The sequence below is a fragment of the Toxorhynchites rutilus genome, chromosome 2 (assembly GCF_029784135.1).
Source record: "Toxorhynchites rutilus septentrionalis strain SRP chromosome 2, ASM2978413v1, whole genome shotgun sequence".
In the NCBI taxonomy this organism is placed as follows: domain Eukaryota; kingdom Metazoa; phylum Arthropoda; class Insecta; order Diptera; family Culicidae; genus Toxorhynchites; species Toxorhynchites rutilus.
Genome location: NC_073745.1, coordinates 248,062,073 through 248,083,234, shown reverse-complemented (window position 1 = coordinate 248,083,234; position 21,162 = coordinate 248,062,073). Strand labels below are relative to the sequence as shown.

The 21,162-nt window shown below is 38.9% G+C and overlaps 2 long non-coding RNA genes across 2 annotated transcripts; both read right to left on the bottom strand.

The window, feature by feature from the left end:
- Positions 1 to 18,791: 18,791 nt before the first annotated feature.
- Positions 18,792 to 19,182, bottom strand: LOC129769777 (uncharacterized). The gene is made up of 2 exons (XR_008741967.1): positions 18,965 to 19,182; positions 18,792 to 18,901 (listed from the first exon to the last, which is right to left on the bottom strand). It is a non-coding gene; the product is annotated as an uncharacterized LOC129769777 (long non-coding RNA).
- A 113-nt stretch (positions 19,183 to 19,295) lies between these two features.
- LOC129769778 (uncharacterized) lies at positions 19,296 to 20,709 on the bottom strand. Its single transcript, XR_008741968.1, has 3 exons — positions 19,867 to 20,709; positions 19,588 to 19,812; positions 19,296 to 19,529 (listed from the first exon to the last, which is right to left on the bottom strand). It is a non-coding gene; the product is annotated as an uncharacterized LOC129769778 (long non-coding RNA).
- Positions 20,710 to 21,162: the final 453 nt, after the last annotated feature.

The following is a 21,162-nucleotide window of genomic DNA, read 5'->3' as shown; positions in this document are numbered from 1 at the left end:
TTTTCCCTTCTTTTGAAAGCCGAAAACAATATTTGGGAACATTCTGTTTAGATAAAGTCATAGTGTCATATGAGAGTTAGATGGTTTGCTATCTGTTTTCAAATTAATGGTTTTTATTTCTCTTAGAATGGCGAATATGTGTGCTAATGTATGAAAATTGACTCAAACTCAAATTCGTACGGTGGTTGAAGTTTCAACTCGATTTCGAAGACGTTGATCAATGTCAGAATTCAATCATTAGTATGGTATCCCTTGATCATTGAAACTACCTTTAGCCGTTATCTACGAGTTTTTTGGATTATTCGAAAGGAATATTCATCCATTTTGTCATCAAGCGGCTTTTAAAATCGTTATTTTTAGAAATTAGATGGTTTTTGAATTTCCTACACAGACAACTTCCTCAGTTTTTTCCTGGGATTGATGTCGGGAGATTGTGGAAGAATATCAACAACTTTTGAGCAATTTTAATGTGACCATGTGCGAACTTTACATGCCTTGTGCTCTAGGTCATTGTCTTAGTAAAATTTGAATCCTCGATTCTATCCCATTTTGTTGACACTTTGCTTCATATTTTTCTTCAGGATGTTCAGATAAACATTCTGATCCATTACACCATCGATGAGACCAACTCACCCATACATGCACCTTCATACCATCCATCCACCACCATAATGTTTAAACGTTGCTTTCAGATTTCTTACGTTTGATTCATCATTTGGCTTCCTCCATACAAAACGACAACTATGGGAGCCAAAGATATTAAATTTAGAATCATCTTCACAGTAAGACATTGATGTGTTCCGTGCTGTTTGGAAAATCAAATTGAAGTTACTGATTTATTTTGCTGGGAACGGTTTTCCCCTCTGTGCTCCAGTATTCAAGTTGTTCTTCCTAGAAACATTACCAATTTTTTTTTTTGCTCAATTTGATTTTTATGGATCAGGTTGTTTACCTGAACCTCCTGAAGGAAAATCTGAAGCAAAGTGTGAACAAAATGAGAAGAAATCGAGGATTCAAGTTTTACCAAAACAATGACCTAGAGCACAAGGCCTGTTAAGTTCGCATATGGTCACATTAAAATTGCTCAAAAGTTATTGATATTCTTCCACAATCTCCTGACATCCATTCCAGTAAAAACACTCAGGAAGTTATCTGTGTAGGAAATTTAGAAACGATGAAATTTTTAAAAATTACGATTTCAAATACCACTTTATGAAAAATGGATAAAGATTTCGACTAAAGACAGCTAAAGAAAGTTGCAATGAGCCATGGATACCATACTTATGATTGGATAATAAAATTTATTAACGTCAACGAAATCGAGTTGAAATTTCAACCTGTAACTCTCATTCGACACTATGGCTTTATCTAAAAAGAATGTTCCGAAAGGTTATTTTCAACTTTCAAAAAAAGGGGAAAAGAGATCTGCATGGTGGTGTACGATTACGAGTTTGAGTCACTGTATGCCGGAATGGAAAACGATAGATTGCATGCGAAGGTTGAGTTTCCGAGCCAGCATAACGATTACCTTTGTATGAAGGAATATAAATATATCGCCGTGGATTTATGAATATGTGCATACATTCTTCCGAAGTTTCGCTGGATTTAATCAATAACGCTTTGCTAGTGTGCAAGAACATGCAGACATTCAACTACATTCTTTCGAATCGCTGGAAGGATTATTTTCTCTCACCAACTTTTGCTTCGTTAATCCGTTCTTTTGAACTAGACGGAAAAAGTGTTAGTTAACTGATGTACAACAAGGTGCATTCCATGCTCGCAAGAGTGGTAATTTCACTGCTTCGCATCTGATTATTTTGATGTCCTTAATTGGTGGTAAGTCTAACTTATACCCCCATTCCTTTGTGTTATTTAAATCATAATTGGCAGAGCGGGTCATTGTTTTCTTTCCTATTCAAAACACCACATCTCCACAACAGAGGAAAATTGTTGAGCTCATAATGAAGACCGCATTATTCATTCCCTGAATTGCATTGCATTGTTAGGGCGAAACTGTTGCTTCCGAGTGTTATCCGGCGCAGGTCGGTTGCTATTTTGGCCCTCATCGCATCCTCCCTTTCCCTGCTTTGTTTCCGTTCCGGAAACGAGGACAATGTTTGCCTTAGTGCATTTTCTATACAGCCAGCTGTAAAGAATGAAGTGAAAGCACCTCCATTTTATTCCTACAGACTGTTTTTATCGGGGCCATATTCAATCTTCTGTGGGTGAAATTTTACGTTATTTTGAGTGACAACTTAAATTTAATTGTTTTGAAATTATGAATGAATGAGAATAATGTTTCCAAATACTCTTCTAGGGAATTGAAAAATGAGAATGATGTGGTTCTCGAATTGTTGTTTTTGTGTTTTCTGTAGAATTGTACCTGATTCCAGTTGATCAACGAATGGTACGGTTGAAACTACAGTTTGCTTCAATTCCCGCAACGGTTTACAAAAGCCATGAATATTATTTCTGTCAAATTCTTCTTCGTGATTTGTTTACTCTAAGTAAAGTGACATGCTGGACATTGCAAATATCAAATGCTATGTGTACGCATTAAATGGTACATTTAAGAAGAGAGCGTTTTTTAGAAGGTTTCAAAATGTGTTTCCTGAGCATTCTACGTTCGATTTATTGGGCAAACGCACTATCTCCTAATATACTCAATTCTAGTTGAAACAAACGAACATACGCCGGAAATGTTCTATTCCCACCAATTCATATCCACTAACTTTCCAACGAAGTCAAACTCATTTTTGTGACTATTCCCGTTCTGTCTTCTGGAATCAATTTCCGTTGGAAATTGTCTCCGCGTTTCTAAATTGAAAAAGTTTCTCAGCCGACAACAATAACAAACCCGGGAAACAGATGCGACGGAGACGACGGTAACAACATCAACGGACTCTGACAGGACCAGTTTTGCTTCATTTCGCGATTGGTTCGGGTCAGGTAGCAGACAACCGAGTGGAAGTTTCTTTTTGTATGTTTGTTCGGTTGTATTCGTTTTTTGTTGTTGTTGCGATGATGGATCGTGGGTAGAACCGGAAAACTTTTCACTCTCGATAGGATCATCTTCGTTCCGGGATTTTTTATTACTTGATTCTTGTGTATTTAGGGTGGGTTTCTTCTATTTTAAATTATGTACGAGGTGACATAAGTTAAGATTTTTGTGTCTTTGTAATTTTCCTAAGACAAGGTGAAGTTGTTTTGTAATTAAATTAATGGTGCGTCGGACCTACGAACAAGGGATATTTCATTTACTGTAATGTTCTATGTCGGGTTTCAGAATAGCTATATACAGGAGTTTTGAAGATGAAATTTAAGGAGAAATATTCATGCGCTTGTTAGATTTTCTTGTTCAAATCCATGTGTGACTAAATAGGATTCGTAATGCTAATTAGCTGCAAACAAAATTTATTGTGCAAACATGTGTCTTTACATTCTTTACAATATCTCTTGGTGAATCTGACCACATCCATTCTTCGAAGAAACAACATTATAGATGGCCCACCTCATTATCATACACGACCTTTGGAGTGTGGAAGGCTTACGAGCAGATATCGATATTTTTCTCAATTCTGAAAGATTCCTTTTTTTTGTCTTGCTTCACTTCCGTATATTCCATCCTTTTCTCTCAATCCAAGGTCCGCTGTGCAACAAACACTTTACCAACATTGTTAAATTCTCTTGAATTATCTGCCCGTTTTGCGGTTTCTGGAAGCTAGCTTCAATTGCAAAATTATCACTGTGATACTTTTGTGACCGTTTCATCGGAAACCCCTATTTTGAATTATCAGCTCACGAACATTTATATACAAATTTTAATAGCAAAATAAATAAATAAATATTGCATCAAAAATACGCAAGCAGCTCTTAACACTTCGTGGACCGCTCACGAGATTTCTCGTTGTTGCGTTCCTTCTTTGCGGACTTGTGTGAAATTAGCGGATAAAAGTTTTTGTTGCATGCAAGTTTCTGTTCAACGTCTTGCTGGATTTAATGAATAATGAATTATTTCAACTGAAATAAATTGATTGTTTATCAAGTAACAACCTTCAAAATCATGCTCATTAGATAGAGAATTAAATCATTCATCATAATTCATTTTTTTCATGATCGGATAAATCGATTCGCTATCCGACTCTTGACGAGTAATACCAGGGACAGACATACAGCTGTACTTGCGTTGTACGTGTACAGCGTTGTACAGGTACCATCGTACCATGACAGACATACTTTGGTTGTACATTGTACCGTATGTCAAACTGACAATAAGAAATTTTCCCAATTTTCGCCACATATTTCAATGAAAAAGGTTTTTATTTAAAGTCTAAACTATCAAACGCTACAAAAAAGCCTCCAATATGAGTTATTAACTTATGAGAAAATCAATGAAAAGAACGTTTACCAAGTGCTTTGATTCGGTTTGTTCATGCTACCCACCACCAACAGTCTATGGCGCTGCGCACAGTACAACTGTAACCATGTACAGCGGTAAAATAGGTCGGTACAGGTACAGCGATTGTACTGAGTTGCTTGCATGGTTCTAGCGCTGTACATGGTGACAGACATACAATTTTCGAAGTACAACGCTAGTACAGTTGTATGTCTGTCATAAGTATAAAGTTCAGTGTCGGTATTGTGCTTTGCTAAGAGACGAATGAACTCTCAGAGTTTAAAGTCTCTCTAATTCAATACCTTCCTTCCTTCCTGTGCGTTGCAACTTTTGCTATTGTGCTATTGATACGAGTAAATCGTGTACGAGTGAAGGTCATTGCTGTCCGCTTTCGACCTGACCTTTTGTGAAGTGGAACGAAGGAACAAAGGAAGCAGCGCTCTTGCAGCGAGCCGGATTGCGGCTGTTGAACTGATTCGGCATAACGGGATCGCCATCGCGTGACTGTCGCAAACGGGATTCATCATCACGTGGCTCCGTAAGCTATTCTTGCGCTATTGTGTTGTCTCCGTAGCGCGTAGCCTCTGTCTCTCCCTGATTTGGGCAGTAGAGCGCATTATTGGAACAAATTTTATATTAAGGTACACATATTTGTTAGTAATATTATTATTCAATTCATTTGTTCATTGTTTAATATTATTATCATAATTATTTTTTTGCTATTTTTTTTTTGAGATTATTGTTAAAATCAATAATAAATTAGAAATAAGACAGAATTTTTTGTAAAATGGAGAATATAGAGGATTTTCAGAGATGGAGATCTCCGATAATGAATCTCATACAAGATCTGGGAAAAAACATAAACGAGTCCCTCATAAGGAAGATAATTCTTCTGGGGACGAATCCGCTCATCCTACCAATCCCCCCTCTAAGAAAATTGCAAGTCTCCCTTCTCAACTCGTCCTCGTCCTCGTCCTCGTCCTCGTCTTCCCCCTCTGTTGTCTCCGCTCCACGTGTCAAAGTTTATCCAGAAGATGCACCTGGATCTGGCCCGTGGGTTGTTTTCCTCCGGCCAAAACCGAAAAGAAAAAACCTTAACGTGATTCAGATCATGAAAGATCTGGCCAGATACACTTCTGTATCTGAAATTCGCAGGGTTAGACCGAACCCGTGGCCGAGTGGTTAGCGTCCCACACTATCATGCCGGGTGTTCGGGTTCGATTTCCGTTCTGGTTGGGGGATTTTTCGTCAAAGAAAATTCTTCCGGCTTGCACTGTGGTCACGCGTATTCTAGAGCTTGCCACTTTAGACTACATTCAAGGCGTGTTATTCGGCATAGAAATCTCAACCAAGTATTAATGAACGACGCTAGTTAATGAATACGTTGAGACGGCAAAAGTTCCACAGGGAACGTTAACGCCATTCAAGAAGAAGAAGACCGAACAAATTGCGAGTTGTCGTGAATGACCGGAAACACGCAAACGAGATTGTTGCTGATCAACATTTCACTCTCGAATATCGAACATTTATACCCCTCATAACGTAGAGATTGAGGGGGTGATAACTGGAACGGGTTTGACGAGCGAACAAATAAAAGCAGAAGGAAAAGGCAAGTTCAAGAAGCTCCCCTCAATGGAAGTGAAAATCTTGGACTGTCGCCAACTCGGGAAACTTTCCCATGATGGGGACCAAACTAAATTTACGCCGTCCGACTCGTTTCGAGTCACCTTTGCTGGTGCCGCCCTTCCTGACTACGTTATGGTGGACAAATTGAGACTACCTGTGCGACTCTTCGTGCCAAAGCCCATGACTTGCAACAAATGCAAGTCAGTTGGTCACACTTCGGATTATTGTGCCAACAAGGAGCGCTGTGCCACTTGCGGAGAGCAACATGAGGGGAAATCCTGCAGTGCGACTGAGCATAAATGTCCATATTGCGGGGGATCCCCATACAAGCTCTCAGTTTGTGAAACTTACAAGAGTCGCTGGGAGAAACAGAAGCGGCCTTTAAAGGAACGCTCGAAGCGCACTTTTGCGGAAATTTTAAAGGGCGCTTCGCCACTGACCCAACAACAAGAACAACCAATCTCAACACACAATACCTTTTCCACGTTGCCAGTTGATGAAATGAAAGCGGACACAGCTAGCGGGGGCACACCGTTATTTTTCAAAGGGAATCCCCGGCGCAAAAATGTGACAACTCCCAACGTTCAAGGACAAGTCCCTCCGGTGATACCTGTTAGTTTGCCTAAAAAAACGAGTGTAGCGGACAAGCAAAATCAGGTTCCTCCTGGCTTCCGTGGGAATAGTTCACTTTCGAACGACCCAGCATTCGAGGGAACATCAAAAACCCCAAATGTCCCTGTTTTTCCGTCAAGTTCAACTTCCCAATCGGGATTTATAAAGCTGTCTGACCTTGTGGATCAAATCTTCACGTGTTTTAATGTTTCCGACTCCATCAGAACCATTGTCACCGCAATGCTTCCAGTATTAAAGACAATTTTGCAGCAATTGATGCAAAAATGGCCCCTCCTTGCAATGATTATCTCTCTTGATGTCTAATTTAAATAGAGAGGTCGGAGATATCACTGTTTTACAGTGGAATTGTCGTAGTCTTATCCCTAAATTGGATACATTCAAATTTTTAATTCATTAGTTCAATTGTGATGTTTTTGCTCTGTCCGAATCTTGGCTTTCTTCGCAAGATGATCTCTCTTTCCACGATTTTAATATTATACGCTTGGACCGTGATGACAGATACGGAGAGGTGCTATTGGGGATCAATAAGTGCCACTCATTTTTCCGAATTGATCTTCCACCTATTGGTGGGATCGAAGCTGTTGCTTGTCATGCAAACATCAGAGGCAAAGACCTCTGTATTGTCAGCTTGTATTGGCCTCCGAGAGCTGCGGTTAGCCGCAAGCAACTTGCTGACATGTGCTCACTCCTTCCTGAGCCACGGTTGATCTTGGGAGACTTCAACTCTCACGGAACCGCTTGGGGGGAACAATACGATGGCAACCGTTCATCTTTGATATATGACCTTTGTAACAGCTTCAATATGACCGTTTTGAATACTGGGGAAACAACACGTATACCTAAGCCTCCTGCTAAGCCAAGTGCTCTTGACCTCTTGCTTTGCTCGAACTCACTATCGTTAGATTGCAAGTGCATCACTAACCAATCAAAATTTCCATCACCACTGGGTCGAATTCTTCTGAATCTATAAATATGGCATATGACCTCACAAGACACATTGACTGGAAAAAATATGCGGACGCGATTACTCTAGCCATCAATTTCAGAGATGGCATACCTCCATTGGAGGAGTATAACTTCCTTTCTCGTTTGATATATGACAGGTTGATATATCCCAGGTTCCACCATTCGCCGAAGGCCTCCCAATCTATGGTGGGATAGCCAATGTTCCAAGCTTTATGTAGAAAAATCAAATGCATGTAAAGCTTTTCGGAAACATGGAACCCCTGAAAATTTTCAAACCTATTTAGCCCTTGAGAATCAGTTCAAAAATTTGATCAAAGGGCAAAACGTGCTTATTGGCGGAATTTCATGGGAGGTTTGTCACGAGAAACGTCAATGAAAAAATTATGAGTCCACAGGATTTGGAGTGTTCAACGTATTTTTTAGCATCTCACACAGTCTTCAGTATCCTTGCTCAGTGTATATTGCTGAATTGGCAGCAATACACTGGTCGCTGGACAGCGTCGCCTCACGACCTGTTGAACACTATTACATTGTAACGGATAGTCTTAGCTCTGTCGAAGCTATCCATTCAGTGAGGCCGGAAAAGCACTCGCCGTATTTCCTTGAGAGAATACGAGAAGTTTTGAGTGCTTTAACCAGACGCTGTTATGTCATTACCTTTGTCTGGGTTCCTTCTCATTGCTCAATTCCGGGTAATGAGAGGGCTGACTCATTAGCAAAGGTAGGTGCGATTGAAGGCGATATTTATCAGCGTCAAATCCCCTTCAATGAATTTTATTCTTTAGTCCGCAAAAATACCATCGCTAACTGGCAACGCAAGTGGAATAAAGATGAATTGGGACGGTGGTTTCACTCGATTATCCCTAAGGTTAGCCTCAAACCGTGGTTCAAAAGTCTAGACTTGAGTCGGGACTTTATTCGCATCTTCTCCCGACTCATGTCCAATCACTATTCGTTAGATGCACTACTCTTTCGTTTCAATCTTGCCAGCAGCAATCTCTGCGTTTGTGGCCAAGGTTATCACGACATCGAGCACATTGTTTGGTCATGCGAGGTGTATCTGGTCGCCAGATCGAATTTAGAAAACTCCCTTCGGGCCCGAGGAAGACAGCCCAATGTGCCGGTGAGAGATGTGTTGGCTCGGTTAGACCTTGATTACATGATCTTCGTGATCTTCGTGTGTGATTGTCCCTACATCCTTATACCCTCCTTTCCTTCCTTTGCGGGTAATTCGTCCCCTTGCTATAAATAGTAGAATAAGTTGAAATGTAAATACACTATAGATATACGAATAGATTTATGAAATGAGTGTTCATCAACATTGTTACAATTTCCTTATATCCCATCCTTCTCCTAAAAATATGTCACTCTCCTAAACTCGAGTACACCGCGAGTAATCGGTTTTCCACCTTATTAACCATAGATGTAAAAAAATTGTTTATAAATATAGTTTTAAAATTATATTTAAGAATTCGGCTCCTTTAAACTTAAGTAACTGAGCCTGTAAAAATAAACGAATTAATAAAAAAAAATGATCGGATAAAAGTTATAGACTTAAACATGTGTTATATAGAAAAATATAGGAAAATTTACAGAATTTTGAAAATAAAAAAAAATTGTTCGAATAGAGTTATCGAAATTATTTGATAGAAAAATATTTTACCTATCTTCCACCCACAATTTTATAAATCGAGAAAGGGTATGGGAAAAGTTATAAGTCAAGTTGTATGGGAGAAATAAATTATGTAATAGAAAATTGAAAAAAAAATTTGAAATGACCCAAAACATATTCTCGAAATAGTACTTATTCGATATAAAAAAAAGAAAACCTCGTTTTTTCACGATAGTTCTTATAGTGAACCATACAGAAGAATTATCTTATTATTATCTGAAAAAAAACACACATATCTACAAAAGGCGTAGGAAAACATTTAAATACGAATTAAAGTAGTACTGAATCTCTAAATACTAAAAAAAATCAATATTTCAATTTTTTAGCACTTCAGTACTTCGATATATCATAGTAATATGCACAATCAGTATTTTTTAATTTTTTTATCTCAAAGCTATTGAGAATGGCGTGCTAAAATTTCAAAGGTACGTTTTTCACCATAGATCCTATGAATAGGGATTCGAAAAATAGAAAGAAAAAAAAATTCGATAGACGCGAATGAACTGCAACGTTTAAAGCCTCTTAAAAACTTGCAAGCAAAGCAAGCAACTTCACACAAGTCAAAACGTGCGGTCCCAGGCGTATGTCTTACATATTCCTTCTCGGTCCTTGAAGTGTTAAGAAGACCATGCGATAACTATTTGATGAAATTCATGATGGGTATCGTTGAAGCATACGATACAGTCAACAGAAGCAAAATAATTATAAAACTGAAAAAGGTGCTTCGCCTGACGAAATAATGAAGTGCATCGAAATCTGTTCATAAGGAAGATCATTTTTGGTCATGTTCAGCGACACAGTCTAAAGAAAATCAGTCCAAAAAAGTTGAATTGAGATTGAGAGATGACTTTCCCGAGATTGTCACACTCTCCGAAGGAAAATGAAAAATGAAACAAGCAGTTTCCATTAGTAGAATCAATTGGAAAATCCAAAATAGTACATTAATGTAAATAGTATAAGATCACACACCTAAGGGCACAAGCGTGAAACTTTCAATTGGACGCCCTGGAAAAAAAATCACAGTACACAACTACGGACCTCCCCATAAAAACTCAAACAAATCATTCAACAACTAAATAACCTATGAACACTATCGCGGTTATCTTTCTCGCGATTGATAATCACTCGGTCTCAAGCGATTACACACTTGTTTCGTCACCATTATTCCACATTCCTCAACCACTTCAAAAAACAACAACAATATGTGCGTGTGTTAAGGGGTCTTCGTAGCCACTTGATTGCGCGTTCGCTTACTATACGATCTATCGTGAGTTCAAACTCAAGGCCCTCATTGACCATCTTTGAGTTGTTACAGAATAACGACGTCCACGCAACAATCATCAGCGATGGAGATCGAAACACGGTCGAAAATTAAATCGATTCATCCATACAACTGCTCTGCTCTGCCAGACACATCGGGCTGCTGTTCTATAAATAATCCAACAATGATCAATACCAACTGCCTCCACTGTCCGGTTTGCTGAACAATGGAAGAACAGAAAGAATATCCTTACGCCTAAATGGCCACTACTGCATAATTTACCATAATGTAATGGAACAGAAAAAAATCTTTTACGCTGAAATGGCTACTACTACTGTGTAACCATAAATATGTACATGTACACGATTAAAACCCGGCTCTTTTAAAGCTAAAATACTAATGAGCCTAAATAAATAAACAAATGGAATAAAAAAATGTGCGTATGTTGCAAAAAAAAGAAGCACTCTCCACCAGAAATCATTAAAATCGACACGGTGACTCCACTGAACAAAATTGCATCACTGAACGTGTTATCTTTGATTCACAACACTATCGTCACTGCGAGGAGATTCACTCTTCGGCTTTGTATAGAGCAAAGCCACTGCGTGTGATACCGGCATCAGAAAAAAAAAACTGTTGCTTGCCCGCAAGCTGGGCCGGGAGTGCATTGGAGAAGTGTGTAATACGCACCCCCTAAGCGAGAATGGATTTATCTTGACTGTGCTCTTAAAAATTAAGGTAACAACTACGCCAGTACGTATATTAGTTAACCCTTAGTCATCTGTAATCGTTCTGTATTTTAGATATTGAATAACAAAAGTGCTACGAATTTTATTTTGTAAGGCGCCCAAATTCTATATTTTCCAATCATAGGTGCTAAATGGCCCAGCAGAGGTATAATATGCTTATAAGCTGTTTCTCTCAGAGACTATGAAGCTCAGAGAAACAGCTTGTATGAATGAGAGATTCCATCAATCTATTCACATCATGCCCACCGGCGAAGAGAAGAAACCGTTTCTCCGGTGAGCGTGTTCTCCCAGTATTCGTGCATTAATTCTCCAGTTCGCGCTCTTTTTTTCCCCACATTCTCTGAGCACATAATATAGATGACAGAGGTGGAGACATGGTTTCGTTTTGAAGACATTTAATTTTGTGAAATAATATAGATGACAGATGTGGAGACATGGTTTCGCTTTGAAGACATTTAATTTTGTGAAAACACACTGAGGTCATTTCCAAGTATGTGAAAACAATTGTTTGTGTGATTTATCGAACATGATTTAGAAATATCGTGATGGTTTGCTCGTTTTTGTTCATTATGATTACATTTGAAGACATATTTTCGTATCATGCAGAGATAGTTGAAAAAATCACCTGGTATCCCTCACATACAAGCTATTTCTCTCGTGAGAATGTTATCCGGCCAAAAGCGAACAAATTCCCCGATCGAGGGTATGTCATACTGCTCGATGGTAAGCTGATGCGGAAAATATCAAATTGAGAAGGAAATGAATCCTTTCTTACCATTTTTTTCATCTGAGATATTCACAGGGAACTCGACTCAATAAATATGACTCACAGTTATCGCCTCTGAATCGGTTTCCAGCAACAAAAACCTTATAGAAATAATGTAGAAAATTACATCGAAAATCGCTTCTAAAGAAAATTATTTTTCTTATTTTTTAAAGCATGTTACAAATGAAAAACTGGCATGGTAGGATTCTATCATTGACTAGCACGATTGCCTATAACCATTGCATTTCTATTCTTGCTGGTTTACGATAAAATCAGACGGATCAAATCGCCCGACAGGCGCGACAGGCGCGATACATCTCCTCTATATTTCAAATCGAGAATGGCTCATTCATTCTTTGTATTATGAAGCGCGATGAGGCTTTTCTTGTTTTATGTTAACATTTTTGATTTGTTACCTTTTAACGTAGGATGTCGGGTCTTTCGAAAAAATATTGGGGCTACAAATCGAAAAACCCTAGATTCTATCACTTATCCTCATTTCATCCATTTTTCGAAGAATTTTGGATATATTTGCACCAATCCATCTATCCATATAAATAAACCCAAACTAATTCGCATTTTTGGCTTATGCTCACAAAATTTGCTCCAAACTCAAACGGTTGAAATACAATATTTCTTCAATATTTCACATTGTTCGCTAATTTGTTGCAGGGCTGGTTTACTGCATTTGAATTCCAAATATCAGATTTACGCACGTCTGATTCGCAATCTATCTATATAAAAATGGATTTCTGTCTGTCTGTCTTATTCTTATGGACTCGGAAACTACTGAACCAATCTACATGAAAATTGGTATGTAGAGGTTTTTGGGGTCGGGGAAGGTTCTTATGATAGTTAGAGACCCCTCCCCCTCTCTAAGGGGAGGCTGCCATACAAATGAAACACAAATTTCTGCATTAATCGAGCATTAATCAAGCAAATGGAACGAAATTTGACATATGGTGGTTTTAGGGTACAATTAATGTTTTTAAGGTGGTTAGACACTCCACCCCCCTCTCTAAGGGGGAGCTGCCATACAAATGGAAGACAAATTTCTGCATAACTCGAAAACTAATCAAGCAAATGGAGCCAAATTTGGCATACGCAGGTTTTAGGGGGCACGAAATGTTGTTACCGTTTGTTTCGTCGATGATTTTCGTTTGTAGAGTTCAATTATAAGACATTTAGTGTGTAAAAAAATATAGGCCATAAAATACTTACCCAGTGTTAGGGACTAGATTAAGTCACAAGTACACTTACACTTAAAAGCTGGGAAAAGAGAATGGAGAGAGTGCCACGGAAGTAGAGATAGAGATACAGAATGAACAATAATGAATAAAAGAAAGACAGAGAGGAGCTGAAGAGAGTGTAAAGGCAAATGAAATGGCCGTTAGAAGAAGGGTTCATTTATTGGCCAGAGCGACTACCCAGCAGACACAAAATCGATACACGGAAAATTAAAAAAAAGAGAAGTCAATTGAGACTATAGTGTGAAAAGTGATAGATTTTAGTAGAAAAATCAGGTATTTACCGATTACCTTTATACAAAAAAAAAGAACCTTTGCAAAATTCTGTATCTCTCTGTGGGTGAACAGGACCCGTTTATTCTGGGATTAATTCAACCCCGAAACTAAATCCCGTATCTCGAGAGAAGCAGCGGACAAGTTAGCCAGCGTACGACGTTCGAGATCCAACCGGAGGACACACCAGACACCGACACTCACCACACAGGTTTATAGAGGTTAGGTAATAAAAAGAAAAAATTATATCTACACGCTTTTCTATACTCCACATCCGAGCCTTGATCAGCTTTTTCCCCGAAGAAGCCGACCCTGAGAGCGATTGGCCTCAAGCTCGAGCTTGCCAGCATTAAAAGAGGCCTTGAGAGCCCAACCTCAAAGGTTCCCGAGGCTCAGACCAGGAACCGAGGTGTTGCGGGAGGTCCGTTTGACCCCCGAAGTAATAATTGGCGCCCAACTAACTAAGAGAAAAGCTAATCAAGACTCGGAAAAAATAATTGGCATTATTTTTTTACACCGGAGTGTAGGAGAGGTTAAAAAGCGAACATTGTTGGTGGTACACGTGGCGGCATTTGCCTGAAATCCTTCTAAAAAAAAAAAAAATTAAACTATGGTTCCGATAAGTGACTTACTAGTGCGCGTACGTTTGTGAAGAAGAAATTTAAAGCACCAAATTTGCATAAATAGTGATTCATTCATAAGCGCGAATTCGCTGATAGGTTAGAAGAAGAATTGTAAACGGGTCTTGATTCGATTATCGACGAATTTGTTCATTGATAGAGTTTCTCCAAGTGGTTCGTGACACGGATAACAATTATTAAAACACTGCTAGAATATTTATTAGTGCAATTCATTCGTACATTCATTTTCAAGATGAATTTTGATTCGTTATACCGGAAGTTAGAGGTTTCTCATTTAGGCGTAGATGAAGTAGAGCATGAACTGTTAATCCGGAACATATTATATGATCCGAATGAACACGAGAGTATCAAGCGGCGTAAGCTGAAAGATCAGTTGAAACGTGAGAGAGAGCATAGCAATCCAATCACGTTCTATCAGATAACTTGGCGATCGACCAAGGATGAAATACAAACAATAATGATGAAGCTCGTAGCGATTGGTTCCTTACTAGAGAATCCTAAAATGGATACTAGAAATAAAGAGAAAATTAAAACAAAACTGATTCATTACAAATCCCGCATCGCACGTTTGAATTCAGCATCGGACTCTCAGAAATTTGCCCCAGATATTAATAGACTTGAAAAAGAATTAAATCAGATTTGTTGTAACCATTTCCCAATGTTAGCTGAGATCCCTGAAATGAGTAACGTGGAAGAGGAAATTTCGAAGCAGTTACATGAAGTGAGAACGGAAATAGATGATCTAAATCAAAGTGTAGGAGCTGTAGGCCTTATTTCTGAGGAATCAGAAGAGGCAAATAGAACGGTCAAATTGATTCAGGAAAAGGAGAAAGAGCTAGAAAATTCAACGAAGCGTACAGAGGAAATATTGAAAAAATTGTCAGAATATGAAAAGGGTGAAGCCGAGAATTTACCCGATCTGTTCAGGGCTTTCAAAGATTTCGTTATTCAAACATCTGAACAAGAGAAAACAAGACGTCAGAAAGAATTAGAGAGACAGCATCAAAGGGTGAATGACGTAGAAAAACGTATTTACAATAAGAAAAAGCTAGAGAAATTGCTTTCAAATTTAAGCACAAGTATGAAAACCGAAGCGATGAATTCGCCTAAACCGAAAGTTTGTTTACATGAAATCCCGAATCAAATGAATACGAGACAGGGCATTAGGAAACATTTAAACAGAAACGAAAGCTCTCACACTGAAAGCTCACTATCTGATGGCTCGGAAGATTCAACGAAAGATACGCGGAAACACCGAGTGAATAAATCGGTTAATATACATAAATCTCGCACGATTCATAATTCTAAAACTAAGAGGAAATCGAGGAAAGCGAGATCGGAATCGGAAAGCTCAAATGATTCGAAAGGATCTCATAGTGAGTGGTCGCGAGAAACCAGCTCAGAAAGTTCTTCTAGATCGCGAACTCGTAGGAGTAGAAAAGTAAGGAGATCTAGCAGTATAACAGTTAGACGTATACCAATAGCGGAATGGAAAATTAAATATGACGGTAGAGATGAGGGTCGGAAAATAGCAGAGTTTCTGAAAGAGGTTAAGATGAGAGCCCGAGCAGAATACGTAAGCGAGAAAGATTTGTTTCGGTCTGCAATACATTTGTTCACTGGCAGAGCAAAAGATTGGTACCTAGAGGGATATGAAAATAGAGAATTCAGAACCTGGTCTCAGTTGAAAAGAGAACTGAAGCGTGAGTTCTTGCCTCCCGACTTAGACTTTCAGTTGGAAATCCAGGCAACTAATCGTCGTCAAGGACGAAGCGAAAAATTTATTGATTATTTTCACGAAATGCAGAAGATTTACCATTCCATGACCAAACCAATTTCAGAACGACGAAAGTTCGAAATTATTTGGCGTAACATGCGACATGAGTATAAAAATGCGATGACAGGTGCAAATATAAGTTCTCTATCAAAATTGAGAAAATTTGGCAGGATAGTGGATGAAAATAATTGGTATTTATATCATAGACCAGCTGAAAATAGCTATAAACCACGAAATTTACAGGTGAACGAGGTGACAGAAGTGAAAGAGAGTGCAAATAAAAATGGAAATCAGAAAGGGAATAACTCAAAAATATTTCAGAATTCAAAAGTAAAACCCATTAAACAGCGCGAAACAACCAAGGGTAACATGCATCAAGATGCAGAAATGAGGGATCAGACTACGAACCCAATGGAAGGATCGAGTCAGGGAACATTTCGTACTCTTGTGGAAAAATACGTACGACCACAAATCGGCATTTGCTATAACTGTCGAAAATCTGGACATCATTATGTGGAATGTCCTGATAAACGTCAAAAGTTTTGTAGAATATGCGGATTTATGGATGTATTTACCAGTATGTGTCCGTTTTGTCAAAAAACCTGGGCAATTCAGTTTGAAAGGGCAAATTGAATGTTATGATCAAAATCCCTTAGACGGCGTGCATATTTCGCAGAGTCTTCTTCTAGACGCATTCGAACCATTATCTGAATCTGATTACTGTTATTTGCCCGAAGTTGAAGAGCTTGTTATGAAAATGAATGGTGATCCACGTCCATTCGTAAAAGTTAGCATCCTAGGAAAAGAAGTAATTGGCTTACTTGACAGTGGAGCGCAGTGCTCAGTTCTTGGAATGGGTGCAGAAAAATTTCTGAAATCATTAAGATTAAAGATAAATTCATCTCATACGAATTTAATTAACGCCGCAGGCAAAACAATCCCTGTTATTGGTCAGGTTGATTTGCCGATACGTCTGGGTGAAGTCGAAAAAGTAATTTGTACGATTATTGCTCCACGGTTGAATCATCGATTGATTTTAGGCGCAGGCGACTTTTGGAAAGCATTCGGAATTCAACCGAACATTCCATGCATAGTCGAACTTGGCGAAATAACCGAGTTAGATACTGTAACAAAATTAACCCAACAACAGGAACAGCGTTTAGATGAAGTCAAAAAACTTTTTAAAGTATCTGTCGAGGGAGAATATCTTGATATAACACCGTTAATCACTCATAAAATAGAAATAAAAGATGAATATAAACATCTACCACCCATACGAATAAACCCTTATCCTACGTCACCTTCGATTCAGATAAAAATAAACCAAGAACTGGATAAGCTACTGACTCAAAATGTCATTGAAAAGAGCCACAGTGAGTGGTCTCTCAGCACCGTACCGGTTGTAAAACCTAATGGCGAAGTACGATTATGTTTGGATGCTCGTCGTCTTAATGAGAGAACACGAAGAGATGCGTATCCTTTACCACATCAAGACCGAATACTTAGCCGGTTGGGATCGAGTAAGTATTTGTCGACGATCGATCTCACGAAAGCTTTTCTTCAGATACCACTCGAACCCAACTCGAGAAAGTATACGGCTTTCTCGGTGCTCGGTAGAGGGCTTTTTCAATTTAATAGACTTCCCTTTGGTCTCGTGAACAGCCCAGCAACATTATCCAGACTGATGGACGAGGTTTTAGGATACGGAGAACTCGAGCCAGAAGTATTTGTGTATCTTGACGATATTGTCGTCGTCACAGAGACTTTTGAGCGACATATTGATTGTTTAGAAGAAATAGCAAAACGACTCGAAGTTGCTAACTTGTCGATTAATATGGAGAAGTCGAAGTTTTGTTTGAACGAACTCCCTTATTTAGGATATTTACTTACTCCAGAGGGCTTGAAACCGAATCCGGATCGAATAGAGGCCATTGTCAACTATGAGCGACCATCTTCAATCCGAGCTTTGCGTCGTTATCTTGGCATGGCGAATTATTATCGTCGCTTTATATGCCACTTCAGTGAGATCACCGCTCCACTTACGAATTTACTCCGTAAAAAGCCGAAATCGATTGTTTGGAATGATGAAGCTGAGCAGTCATTTATTAAAATCAAGGAGAGTTTGATAGCTGCTCCAGTCCTCTGTAATCCCGATTTTATACGACCATTTCAAATACAAAGTGACGCAAGCGACACAGCAATAGCGGCGATACTAACACAACATCACGACGACGGAGAGAAGGTTATTGCCTACTTTTCTCAGAAGCTGACACCAGCTCAACAGGCCTACGCAGCATCTGAAAAAGAAGGTCTGGCTGTGCTTTCAGCCATCGAGAAGTTCAGACCGTATATAGAGGGAACTCATTTCATGGTTATCACAGATGCTTCAGCATTAACCAACATCATGCGAGGCAAATGGCGCACATCTTCGCGTTTAAGCAGATGGAGCATCGCGCTCCAAGGCTATGACTTCGAGATAAAGCACCGTCGAGGTAAAGATAATATCATTCCCGACGCATTATCTCGCGCTGTAGAGAGTATTGATCTGTGTACCCATGACGATTCTTGGTATACCAAGCTCTTAACGAACGTGAGAGACTATCCGGAAGAAAATCCCGATTACAAAATAGAACAGGGAAAATTATTTAAATTGGTTCCGACCAGAAATGAAGTGCTAGATTATAGCCATGAATGGAAACTGTGTCTTCCGTTGAGTATGAGATCACAGATTTTACAACAGGAGCACGACGATAACTTACACGTTGGCTTCGATAAAACATTAGAAAAAATTAAAAAACTGTATTTTTGGCCCAAAATGTCTTCTACAGTCCAGAAATATGTCCGTAATTGTGTCACCTGTAAGGTGAGTAAGCCGTCCAATACATCACAACATCCTGAAATGGGGAAGCAGAGATTAGTTACAAAGCCGTTTCAGATGATTTGTATCGATTTTATACAATCCTTGCCCCGTAGCAAATCGGGAAACGCTCATCTTTTGGTGATGCTTGATCTCTTCTCGAAGTGGACAGTCCTTATTCCTGTTCGAAAAATTTCAGCCAGTTTGACCACTAAGCTTCTCGAAGAGCAGTGGTTCCGTAAATTTTCGGTGCCAGAAATTTTGATTTCTGATAATGCATCAAGCTTTGTTAGCAAAGAATTCCAAACCTTCCTTGAGAGATTTAATGTGAAACATTGGACCAATGCACGTCACCACAGCCAAGCGAATCCCGTAGAGAGACTGAACCGAAGCATAAATGCTTGCATCCGTACCTATGTAAAATTGGATCAGAAGCTGTGGGATACTCGAATATCACAAGTAGAGTATGTAATGAATAATACCGTTCATGCGTCCACCGGATTCACTCCATACAGGGTACTATTCGGGCATGAAATAGTTTCGAATGGAGACGAGCATCTTCGGGAGGTGGATAGAGATGAAATATCGCCTTCAGACCGAGTAAACCGTAAACAGAATATTGACCAATCCATTTTCGAAATTGTTTGTCGAAATCTTGCGAAAGCCTATGAGCATTCTAAACGTAATTACAATTTACGATTTCATAAACCTGCTCCGGTATACCATGTTGGTCAGAATGTGTTCCGTAGAAATTTTGCATTATCTTCCGCAGGAAACGCCTATAATGCCAAATTAGGTCCAGCGTATGTTCCATGCACAGTGGTTTCTAGAAGAGGCACTAATTCTTACGAGCTCGTCGATGACAACGGGAAAAATTTAGGTGTATTTTCAGCAGCCGATCTGAAACCAGGTGTCGACGATCCTTGATAATAGTATTTTTCGCATGTTCTGAAAATTCATCCTTAATAGTATAGTTCTATATGTAAATTGATTAATAATTACAGAGATTGAGTCGATTGGAGTCCGCGGTGTTTGTGAATGGTTAAAGTCAGATTATATTTTTGTCCTGTGCGTCTCTTGTTTCCTAGAAAAGTAGCTTCTTGTCTAGTCTTGAGCTGATCAGGGTTGAATAAAACCGCCAAATGATAAGATAGACATTCCATTAGATGTTTTTCAAAACCGGTTAATCTAAGCACTTTTATAGGATGCGACAGTGTACGGTATTCCCTTTTCATTAATTATTTAATCAGCCACGACTTGTTCACGATGATAACACCACTTTCGCTACAATGGAATTTAGGAGATAAATTCCTATTGTGAGGCTAGAGAGACTTTATCAGTGAGTGCTAAAGAAGAGATGAGTTCTCATCTGCAAGATAGCAGATTTGAAAACTCCAAGAGAGAAATGATAGGGTAAACGCGTAAAATACTGATATATTCAGCTAGTTGAATGAATCATCTATTTGGTAAAATACGTGTCAGAAATGCCTTTTTCACAAGAGTCGAGATCTGCATTAAAAGATGCTAACTCAAACCTGGGTTATTTAGAAGGGCTATACGTTCAAATAAAAATAAACCATTCTGGTTTATTTTCTAGGGGGAGTATAGGGTAGTGTTACCGTTTGTTTCGTCGATGATTTTCGTTTGTAGAGTTCAATTATAAGACATTTAGTGTGTAAAAAAATATAGGCCATAAAATACTTACCCAGTGTTAGGGACTAGATTAAGTCACAAGTACACTTACACTTAAAAGCTGGGAAAAGAGAATGGAGAGAGTGCCACGGAAGTAGAGATAGAGATACAGAATGAACAATAATGAATAAAAGAAAGACAGAGAGGAGCTGAAGAGAGTGTAAAGGCAAATGAAATGGCCGTTAGAAGAAGAGTTCATTTATTGGCCAGAGCGACTACCCAGCAGACACAAAATCGATACACGGAAAATTAAAAAAAAGAGAAGTCAATTGAGACTATAGTGTGAAAAGTGATAGATTTTAGTAGAAAAATCAGGTATTTACCGATTACCTTTATACAAAAAAAAAGAACCTTTGCAAAATTCTGTATCTCTCTGTGGGTGAACAGGACCCGTTTATTCTGGGATTAATTCAACCCCGAAACTAAATCCCGTATCTCGAGAGAAGCAGCGGACAAGTTAGCCAGCGTACGACGTTCGAGATCCAACCGGAGGACACACCAGACACCGACACTCACCACACAGGTTTATAGAGGTTAGGTAATAAAAAGAAAAAATTATATCTACACGCTTTTCTATACTCCACATCCGAGCCTTGATCAGCTTTT